The 17,598-nt window shown below is 39.0% G+C and overlaps 1 protein-coding gene across 1 annotated transcript in view; it reads right to left on the reverse strand.

Annotated features, from left to right (window-relative positions):
- The window catches only part of LOC143434488 (zinc finger protein 431-like), a 63,741-nt gene that overhangs the window by 15,906 nt on the left and 30,237 nt on the right, over positions 1-17,598 (reverse strand). The window lies entirely within an intron of this gene.

Here is a 17,598-nt window from a genome sequence, read left to right on the forward strand (position 1 = left end):
GTGGTCACAGTCCCCTGCTGCTACTTACAGATCAAGATGTAGAACTCTCACCTCCTTCTCCAGCACCATGTCTGCCTGAATGCTGCCATGCTTCCCACCATGATGATAATGGACTGAGACTCTGAAACTGTAAGTCAGCCCAATGAAATGTTTTCCTTATAAAAGTTTCCTTGGTCATTGTGTCTCTTCACAGTAATAAAACTCTAAGATACCTACTCACCCACTTTCTTTTGCACAGTGAGACTGTTCCATCAGTTTCTGCTCCTACCTCCAAATTATTTATTTATTTAATTTTATTTTCCTTGTTTTTGATTCCAAATAACCTCTTTCTGAGTTTTCATCCACCCAATCTAGATTCTTTCCTTTCTGATCATTTTAGCACTTGTCTTTGTTTATTGGGTATTACTCTACAATTTTTTCTTAATTTTGAGTCTTCTTATAGTCACTTTTGTGTATGTTTATCCCCACAGCAAATTGTTCACAATATGTATTACATTTTTTTAAACCTGTACAGCTGGCTGATACATGTTTAGCATTTAAGATCTCTATTCATACATCACTGCTTGATTGCTTGGTTTAGATGATTTTACATTGTTTCTCTGGGGCCAAGACTCTTAATGTATGTGCATATTAGCACTCTTCAGTCCTTAGTGTAGTTCCTTGTTATGTAGACAAAAGCTGGAGCTACATTTTCATTACTGTGGTTTTGTATTGTTGTCTCTGTGATGACTGAATCATTCAGGACAGGTTTGTTAAGTTAAAATTAAGTACTAATCAATCAAAATAGTTGCATTGCTTAATGAGGGCAGATCATACTGTTTGTTTATTATCTATTTATTTTTTAATTTTTTGAGACAGGGTTTCTCTGTGTAGTTCTGGCTATCCTGGAACTCACTCTGTAGACCAGGCTGGCCTCAAACTCAGAAATCCACCTGCCTCTGCCTCCCAAAGACTGCCTGGCTAGATCATACTGTTTATAATTACAAGTTTTGCTGGTAAATGTTACTTTAGATTGGATCCTAGTACAGTTTTTAGAGTTGGTCTCTAGAGTATGCAAAATTTTCTTCAATGTATCTTGGCAAATTTAATTTCTTAGACTTTGGTCACATATACTCTGAGAAACTAAGAATGTTAAAAACAAAAGCAAAATCACTACTTTTTAAATCACTAGTTAAGAATCTCCTTAATTCTCTAAAGCACCTTACTCACATGGGAGGAAGTGAAGGAGGAAAAGATTGCAGTAATTACTATTTTAATTTTAATTATTTGGTCTTATTATTTGGTGTCTTTGTTTTTCTCTGGTGTTTGGTTTAAAAATGTTGTGGTCCTTTCTGATTCTTTTATTAGTAGGGAGAGGCTGACTGCACAAAGACCCTTGGCTTTTGTGGTTTTGAGCCCTCTGATCTTTTGTCTGAGCTGTAGCCTGCACCATGTGTATTGATCTCAGGCAGCCTGCAGTGTAACCATTTGTGAGAGCTGGTTTGGCTATCCTGTGCCTTCTTTAGAAGTGTGTGGGGGTTGGGGGGGGGTATCTGAAATCAGAAAGCATGCACGGGAAGGTTGACTTAGGGCAGAGATGCCTAGATCAGCTCATTGTGTCTGTGAGAAAGCTTTGGAAAGATAGCTGCTGTTTTTTTCAGATAATGATCTCCAGTTGTGAAGGCTACTTCTCTGGCATCCTTGACTTTGGGTCCCTGGTTTTTCTTTCATGGATCCCCAACTGTGTTGTGACATTGGTGCCACCTTGTGTCCCAGCTCAGGGTTGGGAAGCTACCTCTGGTTGTCTAGGTTTGCTTGGAGTTTGGGGAGGGAGCCCCTCAGTCAGCTCTCTGTAGACCCCTTAGACTCATTGCATGCTTAATTTCCACCTTGATGCAGCTTTAGAGTGAAGCCCTTGTTGTTTATTTTGTGGGGAATGTGGGGGTGGATTTTCATCTCAGCATAGTTCGGTTCTAAGCTGGACATAAGGTACAGCAATTTGTTGTTAAAATTTCCAACCCTAATAGCCCATATAAATGACACACAATCCAAATATTTTAATTATAAGTCATATGTCAAGATTGGGCAAATCTAATACAATACTAACTTATTTCCCAAAGCTAAGACTCCTTATTAATTGTGGTTTCTCCCGGCCACGTGGTTCTGGTTCATAGTGGCTTCCTCCTCTCTTCTTCCTTCTCTTTTTCTTCCTCTACCTGCCTCCCCCTTTTGAGCCTCCAGTCCCACCTTTCCTGGCAACTATCCAATCACAGGCTCTGTTACTTTTATTGACCAATTAAAATAGAGAGAAGGTTCACCTAAGTCCATGGGGTCTGACTTTTTAGTACAAATCCAAATAATGTTAGTTATTTAAATATGTGTTTTACTATATTTCTTACACAGCTGTTTTCCACATGTGCATTTGTCTAGTCTGCTGTAGCAGCATAGAATATGTATTGTTAATGGTGTATATTCTTGCCAGTAATACATGCATTTTTTTTTGTTGGATATGCTACTATTGATTATCTAAAGGGTCATAATGGTTTTACACAGGAAAGCTAATTGTCAGAAGTTTGATTTGTTTTTGAGTCAGGGTTTTCTGTATAGCCCTCACTGTCCTGGAACTCACTTTGTAGACCAGGATGCCCTCAAACTCACAGAGGTCTGCCTGCCCTCTGTCTCTGAGTGCTGGGGTTTAAGTCCTGCACCTGGCTTGATTTTTTTTTTTTAAATACTTACATCATTTTGTTAACATTTGGGTGTTTGGTGAGGGCTAGTATACTTTGCACTTTAAATATATTTAAGTGGATATTCACTTCCTGCTCTGTCCTTTATCTTAACAGGCAGGCTTCCTCTGATTTAGGAGTAAATAGTCTTTCTTTAATTTTTTTCCAGTTTGTGTTCTTCTTTCACTGGCCTTTTATGAGAGTTGGATGTACTCAGAATTGGCTGTCATATTGCATGAAAGATTCAGCCAGAGCCTGAGACAAGTAGAAATGAGTGGGGATTTTGTTTGATTGTTTTTGCATCTATCCTCTATGATTTTTCTATGTAGTCAGACCATCATTACCAAGAAGTCAAGTTGGCATTAGAGTGAGGACCTTAAGACAACATCTAGTAATGCTGTAGTCTGACCCTCAGTCTGCAGTGGGAAATATAATTAGAGTAGATAGACATTTGAAAGAAGGAATTACTGGTGTAGTCCAGTTTTGGATATTGTTACTCATATATCTTTATGAAGAAATGAAATTTTTTATTAATGTTATTTAAGCAGATTTTGTACTTATTAATGCTACTTAAAAAAAGCAGGTAGCATAGACAGGATGTGAATTTAGTAGAGCATTGTCATAAATCCTGCATTTGTAAGACTGTGACCATATATTTGCCTTTGGATATTTGTAGCATCTAAATACACATTTTTGTGTTAATTGTACAAGTGCTGTCATTTTTCCTGTAAAAATTTTTACTGAGTTAATACTGCATACTTTATTCTTACATCATACCACCTGGAATAGTAGTAAACCAGCTGGTTTGTGGTTGAATACATTTCTACTTTCCAGTGAGGTTATACAGTTTCTATGGTTGCCCTCACAGACTAATATAGACATTGTCAAGAAAGCAAAATGGCCCAGGTGCAGCTTGCATGCCTGTAATCCCAGAACTCAAGAGGCCAAGGCAAGGGGCAAGAAGATCTTAGGTTGGGAAATAGCCTAAGTTACATAATGGAACTATCTGAAAAAGCAAATGGAAAGACAGTACTGAGGGCTGGAGAGATGGCTCCATGGTTAAGATCTCTTGCTTTACCAGGCATGGTAGAATACCCTTAAATCCCAGTGTGCAGGACACAGAGCCAGGCTGATCTCCGTGATCTCTGTGAGTTCATAGAGGGACTCTTTTAATCACCCCCCAAACAACAATAACCACAACCACAACAACAACCAACAATGGGCATCTCTTGTTTCTCTTGCAGAAGACATAGATTAAGTTCCCAGCACCAGCATGGTAGTTTACAACCTTTTGTAACTATAGTTTAAGGGGATCTGATCTCCTCTTCTGACCTCCATGGGCACCAACCACACTTGTAAAATGCACGAAGATACATGTTGGCAAAACACTCATACACATCAAATCTTTAATTAATTTTTTTAAAAGACAATAAAGATTGGGAAAACAATTTGTAAACTCTGTCTTTTACAGTCTGCCTTGAATATATGAATAACTCTAAACTCATTCAATAGACAACCCTGTTTAAAAATGAGAAATGATGCCAGGCAAGTGGCTGAAGTCTGTAATTCTACCTATGGGAGAGGTTAAGGCAGGAAGGTCACAAGTTCATGGCCTACCTCAGCAACTTAGTGAGACCCTGTCTCAAATTTTAAAATAAAAAATGAGGACTGAGGGCATAGCTCTAGTAGAACACTTGAGCAGAGGGAAAGGGATGAGGGGACGGAGTTAAAGAGATATTTCTTTAATGATATACAAACAGTAGTAAGAACATGGGAAGTTGACCACATAGTCATTAAGAAAATTCAAATCAAAATTTTACTAAGATACTCTATCAAACATATGAAGATGTCTGAAAGAGAATGTTTTGAGGAGGGTGTAAATGGCTCCCTTATACACTGCTATTGGAAATGCAAAATGATTATGCAAATAAAAACCCCTTTGTAAAACTATGGAATAGTTCTTTGAAAATGTAGTTACCATGTGACACAGAAATTCCACTCCTAGGTGTATAGCAAGGAATAAAAACATATGTCCACTCCAGATTTGGTACACAGATTATTTCTAGGGAGACATCTCAGTGATGAAGCACTTGCCTAGCACACATGAGGACATGGGTTCAAGCCCCAGCACCATAAAGAAAGAGATTAAAACAAATTGGTATAGAGTAGATACATAGCTCAGAGATTAAGGATACTCACTGTTCTTCCAATGGACCTGAGCTCAATTCCCAGCACTTACATGGCAGCTCACAACCATCTGATGCTGTCTTCTGGGTGCAGAGATGTACAATGTACATGCAGAGTTGGTTGGACTTCATAAACTCATCTTTTTTACTAAGCCCCTTATTATCAAAAGATACTACTGTTTACCTGCAAGCCATGCCTGACAGTAGAACAAGTACTTTATCCAAAGACCTACCTCACTGTCTGTTACTGCAAACCCTAATATCAGTTGCCCTTACAACTAGAACAGAATACCAGTGGCCCTCACCATTGGAAAAGAATATTAGTGGAAATTACCTCTCCCCTTGTGCATGCCTCCTAAAGATACTGCAGACCATCCCCACTTGCCCTTCCTTTCCTGCCTCATCCCTGTATCATAGCCCCAACTTGGGCAGATAGTTCCTGTTCACCCAGGAAAGGACACAAGGTAAACTTTCTATAGATCTACCACACTATTTCTTATCCCGAATGCAATTTTCACAATTTTACTGTACTAAACACCAGAAGCAGCCTAACCCGGCTAATGACAAAGTCCCCTTGTAGATTACTAAGATCATCTCTTCATGCCCACCTCTTCTCCCAGCTTTCAACATTAGCAAGCATTCCCTCCTGAACATAACAAACAAACAGGTCAGTAAAAGAGGCAACACTCAGCCAAGGCTCTCTGCAAATCCATGCATTAAACAATAACCCAGGAACAAAATTCACACCCAAAGAAGACAAATCCAAAAATCAGTACTTAAATCAATAATCACTTCAAACCCAGAGGCCTAGACACCACCATTGGAATATAATAAATAACAACCAGGAACATATGTCACCAAGAAATCCAAGCTATCCTATCACAGCAGGTCCTGAGAAATTAAAAAATGCAACAGATAGGGTACAAAAGAGGTTGTTTGGGGGAAGGAATAGAGATGCACAAGAGGACCTGCAGACAGGCAGACAGACAGGGAGCAGAGAGAGAGCCCTGAGAGTAAACAAAAAGAATAGAGAGGGGCATGTGCAGAGAACAGAGACAGGGAACAGAGAGAGCTGTGTAGCTGGTGGTCCACAAATATAAAGCACACCTGACAATAGCAGCAGGTGATAGAGGCAGGGAATGACTTAAGCAGTTGCTAAGTCCCTGAGAGCATGCCATTGAAATTGCCTGTGCACTGACAACTACAGAGGCAAGGTTCACCCACAGAACAGGAAAGGAAGAGAGAGTCTCAGACATTAAAGATGAATAAAACAAAATGGATACATTGGTCAAAAAAATGTGGATTCTAAAAGTTTTCTGGCCCTAAACAACCAGAAATTCTGCAACATATGAGAAGGGAAAAACTACAGATGACTGGAATAGAGAAAGGTGTCTATCAGCCCAAAGGGCTGATAGAAAATATTTTCAACAAAATCTTAAAGGAAACTTTTCCTAACCCAAAGAAGATGTCTGTTAATGGACAAGAAGCATCCAAAAACCCAACAGATTGGAGAAGAACAAAAGTCCCTTTACCACATAATAACCAAAAACTAAACATAAAAAATAAAGCAATATAAAAAACTGCAACAGAAAAGAATTAACAAAAACTAAACAAAACAAGAACAAGTAATGTATGAAAGCAGATCTGTTAGATTTATGCCTGTCTTCTTTTCTTCTTCTTCTTCTTTTTTTTTTTTTTTAGATTTATTTATTTTATGTATGTGAATACACTGTCCTTTCACTGTCTTCAGACACACCAGAAGAGGGCATCAGATTTCATTACAAATGGTTGTGAGCCACCATGTGGTTGCTGGGAATTGAACTCAGGACCTTTAGGAAGAGCAGTCAGTGCTCTTAGCCACTGAGCCATCTCTCCAGCCCTATGCCTGTCTTCTTAAAAACAGGTTTTGTTTGTTTGTTTGTTGGTTTTTGAGACAGGGTTTCTCTGTGTAGCCCTGGCTGTCCTGGAACTCACTCTGTAGACAAGGTTGGGTTCATACTCAGAAATCCGCCTGCCTCTGCCTCCCAAGTGCTGGGATTAAAGGCATACGCCACCACTGCCAAGCTATACCTGTCTTCTTAATGTATACTATAAAAGACAAAAGGGTTTGGACACATGTGCTGCAGAGTCAGAGAAACCACCTTTGTTTCTACAGGAAAGCAACTGGTCCAAATGTTTTGGGCAGATTTAGAATCAGCCATGACAGTGAAGTTACTCAGAGGTCACCTCCTGATCTAACACGTGAGGAGCATCACCAGGGACCTCACAGGTGGTCACATCAGGCTGATGCTTCCCATGCAGCCCCAGAGAGGACCCAGCACCCCAGCTCCCACTGCTCAGCCGCCTGCCCCTACCCATTGTGGGCAGTGATCCTGTGCTCACCATGACTCGATTTCAGAGCTTCCCTGAGGTCTCCACACAGCACCCACAGCAGAGCTCAGAGCAGGACACAGATGACCATTCAAGCCTGCACAGCCATCATGCAGAACCTGCCTCCTTGTCTGATTGGCAGGTCTGCCTGGGATCCTTGATAGACCAGTGAGTCTTACTCAAGATTAAAAAATGTGCTTCCAGACAAGGGTCAGACCTTGTCCAGATCTCAGCAGTGGTTTGCACTCCATTAGCTTTTGTTTCTGTCTTCAAAGAGGAATCTCATCCCACCCAGCCCTGGGGGAGAACCCACCATTCCAGCTCTGGCTGTTCAGCTGCCTGCTCCTCCCCTCTGAGAGCAATGATCCTGCAACCTACCAGGACCTGACTCCAGACCTTACCTGAGCTTTCCTCACAGCACTTGCCTTCTTCTTCCTGTAATCAAGGTAAACAGCTTCCATAGCCCAGTATTCAATGTACAGTGGAGGTATCAATCTGACCCACAAGAGATAGGATATCCCTGTTATTTCTTAGCATTCTGTCTAAACTCCACCCCAGTTACCTGGCAACAGCTAGGTAGGCCTGACCCCCTGTAAAGGTGGCTGCTTGCCCCTTCCTCTCTTTTGATCTCTTGACTTTTTGTTCTCTCTTTCTCTTGCCCTCTTAGGCTCTTCCTGTCCCCCCTCTCTCTCCACATGCTCATGTCTGGCCTCTACTTCTCTACTCTCTGCCTCTCTTTGCTTTTCTATGCCTCTACTACCCTCTTAACTCTCCTCCCCATGTCCTGAATAAACTATATTCTATACTATAATGTCTTGTGGCTGGTTCCTCAGGGGTAAGAGCTGTCTCAGCATGAGGCATGATTTCTTCCCCCTCCAGGGGAAGAAATATCTCAGCAGGAGGCATGAGCCTACTGAGACATCCCCTTCCCCCACACCTCCCCTCACACCAAAAGAACATATTCCATCTGTCTTTAAAGAGAGGTAACTATGGGGAGGAGCATACCTGGCTGTCATCAGATAACTGTGAGGTAGAGTTTTAGACAGAATGCTAACACCATTAACATTAAAGAGGGATTTTAGGAAACAAAAGTCTAGTTTTGTGGCTTCATGCTGGGCTCAGGGAAACTGCAGCTTCCTTCCACCAGATAACAGGTATCAATCAACCCTGAAGAAAAGCCAGAAATATAAGGAAAACACAGTTGAGCACTATTGGTAGCCAGCACATCTTTATTAGTGGAAAAGTGGAGAAAAACAACAGTTGTATTAGTACAGATTCTGTAGATAAACATAGCTCAAATCATAGAGAGAATGAATCTTTGTATATAGAAAGGTTATTTAATAAAATTTCCCAATAAAGTCTGTTGGACAAGGTAAATTAGAAAATCAAGGACTGGTAGATTTCATGCTGCAGGATATTACAGCTGATCTTCAGTGTATACCAGAATTCTGAAGAATTAAGTACTTACTAATACCAGTTTTAAAAAGAAAATAAACAAACAGATCATCTTTGTTTTGTAAAAAAGTAGGGCCAATACAAAAAACAAAACACCACCCTGTTCAAAGTCCTTTATATATGTAGGTTGTCAAAAGAATCTGTAGCCCAGATTAAAGGTGGATCTGAACATCTCAAAAGAGCAAGATTAATAAACAGTTTCTCACTTCAATAGTTGTAATTAAGAAATATGCCTCACAGCAAGCAGGATTTCAGTTAGGGTTAGGGGATTAGACAGTTGTGGTTAGGATTAGAATAAGGGTTTTTAGAATTAGGTTTAGGAGGTTAGGAAATTCAGAGGTGAGGGTTAGGATAGGGTTAGGCTCAGGGTTAATTAAGGTTAAGGTGGCTACCATTATTCTTGATGGTCCCACTGAATCAATATTATCCCTATTACACAAAGAAGAAATATCAGGCCTACAAGGTATTCATTTTATATTTTTTTGTTTGTTTGTTTGTTTGTTTTTGTTTTGTTTTTTGAGACAGGGTTTCTCTGTATAGCCTTGGCTGTCCTGGAACTCACTCGGTAGACCAGGCTGGCCTCGAACTCAGAAATCCGCCTGCCTCTGCCTCTCAAGTGCTGGGATTAAAGGCGTGCGCCACCACCGCCTGGCTTCATTTTATATCTTAATGGTTTCTTTTATTCTTATTCTGATAGTTTCTCTCTTAGTTAGAGAAAGGCTTCTCAAAAGAACCTAAAAGTTTTTCTAGCCATTTACTTCCAAAACTAGCATACTAACAAAGGAAGCAAAGACTTTGATATTCACAGAACCCCACAGATAACCAAAGATTAAGTTTCTGAGAGTCACAGAGCTTGCTGCCAGCAAAGAACATTTATGTTACCCTATCCTGTGTTTCACCATCAGTTATTTCTGCAGCTAATTTTCCTCTGAGATAAAATGTGCTTCAGTACTCTTCTGCTCTAGACATGTCTGGTTTAATTTCTAACCAACCTAAAAATATACTTACTAAAGATTTCTATGTGAAGTTTTCACTTGACAATGAAAATTCTGAAACAGGAATCCAAGACAAGCAATAGACACAAAGTCATGGCTTATAAATTTTGACTTTTTATTAATTACATGTAGAATATACACATGAGACCTGGTTTGTTATTCACATGACGCACTTAATAGCAAATAAATTACAAGTAATTAAACTTGTTAACTTGATCCTAGTTCATTTTGTTCCTAATGAAAATAAACTTAAAAATTGATATGAAAGGACAAAAATATATTTAATTCTTATATTTGCACAGGTAGAATAAATATAAACTGATAATATGGGTCTGAATCTTTCCTTGGAATAGGTAACATGTATTAAAGAGTTTACTACTCCTAGACCAGAAGGTGTTATTAATATTAGACATTCTCCTCACTCAAAGAAGACTAACACATCTATGTTTTTTAACTATGATATATACATATTTTAAATTTTATGCAGGCATAAACATGTTAATAATTTAAAAGATATTTACATCCAGTAAAAACCTCTTTAAAAACAGATAAATATACAAAGATAGGCAGATCTAGCACAGGGTTTATCTTATCTTCTAAATTAAACCACAGCCATTTTCATACCTTCAGCTTTGTTGAATTAAAATAATCACAGCAGGGCTTTTTAAATGTTACTGAACCTCTATCAAAAAAATGACATGGCTGGCCAGTATTTATACAACTTGGAAGGGTAATAACTATTTAGATAATGTAAATTTGTCTCCAGATATACTGAGTAAAGTAGTTTTAATATGACTTGATTGAAGGATGTCTACAATCTCAGAAGAAACTGTCAATTTTTTGCCTGTAAAACTTATTATTTCACTGTTATCCTAGGGTGAACTATGATAATTTTGAAATGTGGTGCCACTGAGAACTTAGAAAGAGGGGATATAAATTGCTTATTTCCCACCCCTGAATAAATATTCTCACAATAGATTGTGAATTTTTTGTTAAGCCTATTGTATGTTATGTTATAAACATTTATATAATGTTAGAATGATCTAAAAATGTAAATGGTTTCAATAAAGAAGGAGTTATATATACATTATGATGGAAATTTTCTGAATGAGAAGAAAAGAAAACCTATAAAGCCACTGGAAGTTCTAAAGGAATAAATGAGGTATTTAAGGCACTTAGATCATAAAGTTTTTGGGAAATACCTATGGGATTAAAGTATCTGTCTTCAGATCAACATTTATGACAAACTGGGTGTCATCTAAGTTTTATCCTATCCTATATCCAGTGTGCATTGAGGAAAGTCAAAACACAGGGATGATTCCCTCAGAGCTTCCAAGGAAAGTCACACCCAATCCGAGCAAGGACATGGAGTAATGTTCACTAAGAGAGAAATAGTACAAAGAAAAGCTTGAATATACAGAGATTCTTCAGAAGGTCAAGTGATGATCTAGATGTGAAATTTCAGCAGATCTTAACAGAAGGTCAACAAGAAGTTGATTTTGCTAAACGTGTAATCTTAAGCAGGGATATGTAAAGGATGACCACTTTCAAAATGCAATGTGTCGCTTTAGCAATTGAAGGGACAAGAGTCCTCAAAAATTATGTTTGATCTTGTGAAATGTTATTTAGAAAATAAATTCTCACTCCCGATTCTCTTTGTCATATATAGATGCATCTCAATATCCCAGATGAAAGAAAAGTCCATGGAATACTTCAGCATGGCAGGGTCTATATACAGCTGAGAAAACCTGAACAACCTTATTAAATACTGAGGTAAAATCTAAAACCTATATTTAGCAAATATAAAACACCATCTCATTATCAAAGAGAACTTCTCAATAATAGATTGTGTTCTTTGTTACACTAACCACGATTGCTCCCTGATTTAAATGATGGCAGGAGTTTCTACCATCAAATGCCCAGATTTATAGAATTATTCAAATATCCTATCTCACACTCTTGAACTTCAACTGTCTTTTTTTATAATGCAGCAGGTACATGTGTTTCATGTGCACAGGGAATCCAGAATGTGACTTATGTGCTGAGTTTAAGCAGCTCGCAAGAAGATATTTATTAGATAAGGACAGCCACCTGTGTTCAGGAACATTATCCAGACAAAGTCAGGCAGAGAAATGGAAGCCCTGCTGATAAAGGGAGCCCTGCATTTTGAGCTGAGTTCCACTGAGACTTGTGGCCTGCGACCTTCATACAGGTTTTCCAAAACCTTGATTTCTGAAATCATGGATCTTGGCTGTGAGAGAAACTGTATCAAATACTGGAAGCTGATTCAAAATACATACAGCCTAGGACCCTGCCCAGCTCTCTAGGTGGCTGTCCCATTACCGGCTATGTAAAAGTGTCTTCTAAAGGTCATTGTATTTTACTATCAGTTCAGCACCTTTATGGTAACAAGGACTATGGTATTAATAGTAATTAATACCATTAGAATCCATGACAATTGGCCCACTGTCTCACTTCTCTGATGTGAAATGAGTTCTTTGGTCAGAAGCAATAGTGTGTGGAATGCCATTGTGGTGAATGAGGCACTCAGTATGTCCATGGATCGTGGATTTGGCAGAAGCAATATGTGCATGAAATACATAAGCAGAATATGTATCTATTTCAGGAAGTAGAAAGCTTTGTTCTTTGCCCAAGAGAAATAATCCGATGTAGTCAACCTGCCACCAAGTCACTGGCTGGTCAACCCAGGATATAGTTCCATATCTAGGACTCAGTGTTAGTCTCTACTGCTGGTAGATCTGGCACTCAGCAGCAGATGTGGCCATGTCAGGCTTGGTGAGAGGATGACACTACTGTTGTACCCATGCATAAACCCCACTGCATCCACCATGGCCACTATGTTCATGGTCCCATTGGAAAATGATAGATATAGCTGAGGACACAGCTGACTTCCCACAGAATAGATTACCCTAACTACTTGATTACTGAACATTTGCTTAGCTGAACTTCTGATCAGTATTTACATGGGACATAAATATCTTTACATCCTTTGACCATTTTGAGAGATCTATCCACATACTTCTTCCTTTTATGTCTTTCTCATCAATATTCTAATCGTTCTGTTTGCAAGTCTCTGACAGTTAAGCCATCCCACTGTTTATAGCTGATGATTCAATGAATAATCACACATTTCCAAAAAAATGCATGAGTATGACTACTGCATGAAGCTCTGAACTGTGGTGATTTTCCATTACTGGTGTCTTTCAGGATTGTCCCAGAAACATGTTTCTGCAGTTGTTCACTTCTTGATGGGGCCTGCATAACAGGCAGAACCCTTAGTAAAGCAGGGCCTAGTTATTTCTTCCTTAGTCATTTGATGATAGGGCCTATACCAGAATGTCCTAGGTGCATGTACAATACCAGGGGCATTGTACAGGAATAGAAACTAGGCTTCTAGGCAACTCAGATACCTAGCATTAGTTTCCAAGTTGCTCTCTCCCCAGCAAAACCCAAGCCTATCTCCACCCTCTAGGCTAATCCCAAACAAGACTAGAGTTTTCAAGTTACACCCTCAACAATACCAGGGTCTCCAGGTTATTCCCCCAACAAACCTGCACCTCGTGTTACAAGACCATGCCTAGCAACCAATAATGCAGAGGGGTGGTGACGTTAAATTTATGAGGTGACTCCCAGCACCAGCCAATTATGTTAAAGGCCACAGCACCTTTCCAATTAGATGCTTGCACTCACCCTCCCTATTGCAAGAGACATTTAAAATGGCAGCATTCAATCTTGCTTTTCTTAATCAGCCATCATGTTCATGACTAGCCTAGGCCTGTAGCCAGGAGCTACTGTATCCATGATGCTCAGCTCGAGCCATCTGCTCAGATAGTGAGATACACCAAACCTGCCACCCACAAGTCGCCAGCGTGGGAGATGGCTCTGCCAATCTCCCATGCTGTCTTCACAATGCTTGGCTGAACCCAGACCATCCCACCATCTACATGAGCTCGGTACAAATGAGACTCTAATGCTTAGGTTATCCAAAGGCTTTATAAGTTTGGTAATGATCAAAACAAGATGTCCATACAATCACCAATCTAGATACCCAGTACCCAATCTAGATATACCAACTCCCTTTGACTGCTAGAGACACACGCACATCAACTTCCATGTTCCCCTTTCTCTCATCCCTCCCCCAGCTCCTCCTCCTTCTTTCCTCTTTCTCTCCTTACTCCTTCTCTTTCTCTCCTTACTCCTCCCACCTTAGCTCTTCCTACAACTCCCCACTTGAGCTTAGAATAAAGTCTTTCCACGATAGACACTTGGGGTTCCACCACCACCAAAACAGTCTTGGCTGATGCTGGTGCACTGGGGATGGGGCCAAGCTAGATGAAATAGAATAAAGAACCTGCTGTGAGTTGCATCAGATCAGCTCCTGTGTGTGTCTTTTTGGGGATCACTAACATTTCCCTGGCATGACATGTTCAATTTCTACTAAGATGGAATAGCAGGCCAAGATATTTTCTTTCAAGGTAAGATAGTTGGATAGAGTTGATGGTAGAGCCTTGCTCCAATATTCAAAATCTATGATTCACAATAAACACCTGCCAAAGGCTCCAAACAACATTCTTTGCAGCACTGAGCAGCAGAGAAAGGATGGGGTGCTCAAAGCAATTTTCAATTACATACAGAGGCAAGCAGCAGCCACAGGCAACATTCCTATGAACAGAAATAAATAATTAGCAGGAGTTTTAAAAAATGGAAAATTCTTTTTTTTATAAAAAAGATTTATTTATTTTATGTATATGAGTACACTGTTGCTGTCCTCTGACACACTAGAAGAGGGCATTGGATCCCATTACAGATGGTTGTGAGCCACCATGTGGCTGCTGGGAATTGAACTCAGGACCTCTGGAAGAGCAGTCAATACTCTTAACCACTGAGCCATCTCTCCAGCCCGGAAAGAAATTCTTAATGACTTGGGAGTGAAGGGGAACCGACAAGAGAGTATAGCAGTGCTGCATTTGAAATCAATAATTGACTTTTAAAACAAATATATGTAGAATGAATTTGGTAGCATTCCTTCTGTTTCTATTTTGTGGAATAGTCCAAGGTGAATTGGTCTTAGCTCTTCTTTGAAGGTCTGGTAGAATTCTGCACTAATACTACTTAGTTTTTGCCTTCTGTTGAACAGGAGGTTTATAATGCCTGCTTTGATTTCCTAAAGGGTTATACTACACTTTAGATAATTTACCTGATCTTGATTTAATTTGAGTTTATGGTATCTGTCTAGATAATTATCCTTTTCTCTGGCTACACATTTCATCTAGATTTTCCAGTTTAGAGAAAGAACTAATGATTTTTTAAAAATTTCCTCAGTTTCTCTTGTTATGTCTCCCTTTTCACTTCTAATCTTGTTATTTTGGATACTGTTAGTCTGGCTAAGGGTTTTTCTATCTTGTCAATTTTGTGAAAGAACCAGCTCTTGGTTTTGTTGAGTCTCTGTACTGTTCTCTTTGTTTTAAATTGGTTCATTTTTGCCTGTGGGGAGGTGGGCACTGGGAAGCAGCTGGGTGCCTGGTAGAGCATAGGCCTTGAACCCCAGACCTTTATTGGATGGCAGGTGTTCCGCTATGCTCCCAGGCCCTGGTTCTTTTCATTTAGCTTCAGCCCTCCAGAGCTCACAGAGAGGTCTATGGCCATCAGTCATGAGGAACAGTGCCTCAGGCTCTCCCACATGTAGATGAGGTATCTCCAAGCTCTCAGACCAAGCCCATAGGTGGTATCTGCTGACTGACCTAACCCACCCAGAAACTGTATGTAAAGGCTCTATTCAGGGCATGTGTACAGTAGAGGATTGCCTTGTCTGGCCAAAATGGGAGAGGATGCACTTAACCCTGTAGAAACTTGATGCTGCAGGGAAAAGGGAAGCTGGTGGAGGTGAGGTCCTGGTGGGTGGGTGGGTGGGTGGGTGAGAAACCTCTCAGAGGCAGCAGGGAAGAATATGGGGAGAAGACCTCAGGAAAGAGGGACCAGAAAGGGGGACAACTTTGGAATGTAAAAAAAAATAAATTTAATTTAAAAAGGAAAAAAGAAACATAATTGAAAAAATATACATCTACATTGAGTTTGAAAAGGAGCAGATGGTTTCCTGGAAGAAAAGTGGCATTAATACAGTACTCTTTGACTTGGCTGCTATGTGCAATGTTAGCTTCTGTGATCTGTAACATGACACACCAGCTACAGCCAATGGCCTGTGTCTCAATCATCTGACCTGACTTAACACTGAAAGTGCATTGGACATATTTCCAAAGTTGGAAATTCAGTATTCCTTGGATTATTCTAAAGTTCTCAAATTATATACCTATCAATCTAGTTTGTCTTCATTCACCTGACATGAATAAATACATGCTGGAAAATTAGAAAATTATTACCCTGATACCATCAGGTTTTTTTTTATTTTTATTTTTTTATTTTTTTATTTATTTTTTTTTTTTTGTAATGGTGACTCCAGGGTTAGTGATTGGAAGTGATGTTATTAAAACCATCATCTCAACAAAAGTAATTTATTTAAAAAGTGGTTCACTTGCCTCCCTGTCCAATTTAAGGAGAAAAAAACAAGCATGGCATTAATCAAACATTGGGTTAAATGTAAGCTGAATACTTCATGGAATCTATCATGGAGCCTATGGTGGGTCTCACCATAGATTTCATTGTGTGGACACAAACTAGTGTATATCAAGTACATTGACATAAAATGGACCTTTTCACATCCAGAAGTGATAGCTACATTTCATTCCATGATGCTGGTACTTGATTATGTAATAAGGAGTAACATTTATCACCCTCTGGTTAATGAGTGTGAGCCCATTTATATTGCCAAAGAAGGTCTTAAATATTTTAACATAGCTGATGTTCTAGAAAAAGGCTTTGAAACCATCTATGTGAAGATAATAGAGACCCTTAAAGTGAAAATGACTAAATCACTTAAAGAAATCCAGGAAAACACAAACAATTGGAGGAAATCAAACCTCAAAGACAGCCAGAAAAACATAAACAAAAAAAGTGGAGAAAAACAACCAGTCTTATAAATAAAGCCAAGAAAAACAAACCAAGAGTAGAAGGAAACAAAACTGTTGAATACCTAAAAGTGGAAATAGAAAAAAATAACAAAAACACAAACTGAGGGAATAATGGAAACAAAACCTTAGGAGTGCAAAGAGGAACTACAGAGGAAAGATTCACAAACAGAATACAGAGATGAAAGACAAATCTCAAGCCTTGAAGATACAATAGAAGGGATAGAAATATCACACAAAGAAAATGTTAAATATAAAACTTTCTGACATAAAATATCTAGAAAATCCAGGACATTATGAAAGGATAAAACATAAGGATACTATGGCTAGAGGAAGAAGAATATTAGATCAAATTCTCAGAAAATATTGATGACAAAATCTTAGAAGAAAAATTTCCTAATGTAAGGAGGGAGGTGCCTATCACAGTAAAAGAATCATCAAAACACCAAACAGATTGTACCATAAAATGAACTCTCTTTCCTTCATAATAATCAAAACATCTAGTACAAAGAAAGAATACTAAAAGCTGCAAAGGTCAAAAGCCATGAAGATCTATTAAAATTGCAGATGTCCTCTCACTGGAGTCTGTAAATGTCAGAATGGCTTGGACATATATGCTGCAGAAGCTACAGATGCCCAGATTATTATATGTAGAAAAAATTTAATTGCTATTAATATAAGATAGTCCAGGCTAAATTCAAATTTAAACAATATCTATCTACACATACAAACTTACACAAAGTTATATACAAAGAATCCAACCCAAGGAAGTTAACAATACACATAAAAACACAGGTAGTAAATAAACTTGTATTATCTGCAAAAGAAAGGAAAGCACACAAAT

Source organism: Arvicanthis niloticus, chromosome 15 (genome assembly GCF_011762505.2).
Source record: "Arvicanthis niloticus isolate mArvNil1 chromosome 15, mArvNil1.pat.X, whole genome shotgun sequence".
Classification (NCBI taxonomy): Eukaryota; Metazoa; Chordata; class Mammalia; order Rodentia; family Muridae; genus Arvicanthis; species Arvicanthis niloticus.